Raw genomic sequence first — 507 nt, 5'->3', positions numbered from 1 at the left:
AAGTGGATAGGATGAGGACGAGAATAAGGATGAGGATGAGCATGAGGATAGGATGGGAATGACAAAGAGGATGAGGATAGGATGGGGATGAGGATGAGGATAGGATTAGGTCGATAATCAGGATAAGGATAGGATGTTGATTAGGACGAGGATGAGGATAGGATGAGGACGAGAATGAGGGTGACAATAGGATGAGGAGTAGAATGAGGATAAGGAAGAGGATGAGGATAAGGATAGGATGAGGAGTAGAATATCGATGAGGATAAGGATAGGATGAAGAGGAGGATGAGGCTGAGGATGACGAAGAGGAAGAGGAAGAGGATGAGTATGAGGATGAGGATGAGGATGAGGAGGAGGATGAGGTTAGGATGAGGATGAGGATGAGCATGATGATAGGAGGAGGAAGAACATGAGGATATTATGAAGAGGAGGATGAAGAGGAGGATGAGGATGAGGAAGAGGAAAGGATGAGGAGGAGAATAAGAATGAGGATAGGATGAGGAGGAG

Source organism: Lupinus angustifolius, chromosome LG20 (genome assembly GCF_001865875.1).
Source record: "Lupinus angustifolius cultivar Tanjil chromosome LG20, LupAngTanjil_v1.0, whole genome shotgun sequence".
NCBI classification, from domain to species: domain Eukaryota; kingdom Viridiplantae; phylum Streptophyta; class Magnoliopsida; order Fabales; family Fabaceae; genus Lupinus; species Lupinus angustifolius.
This window is presented reverse-complemented; position numbering follows the sequence as displayed.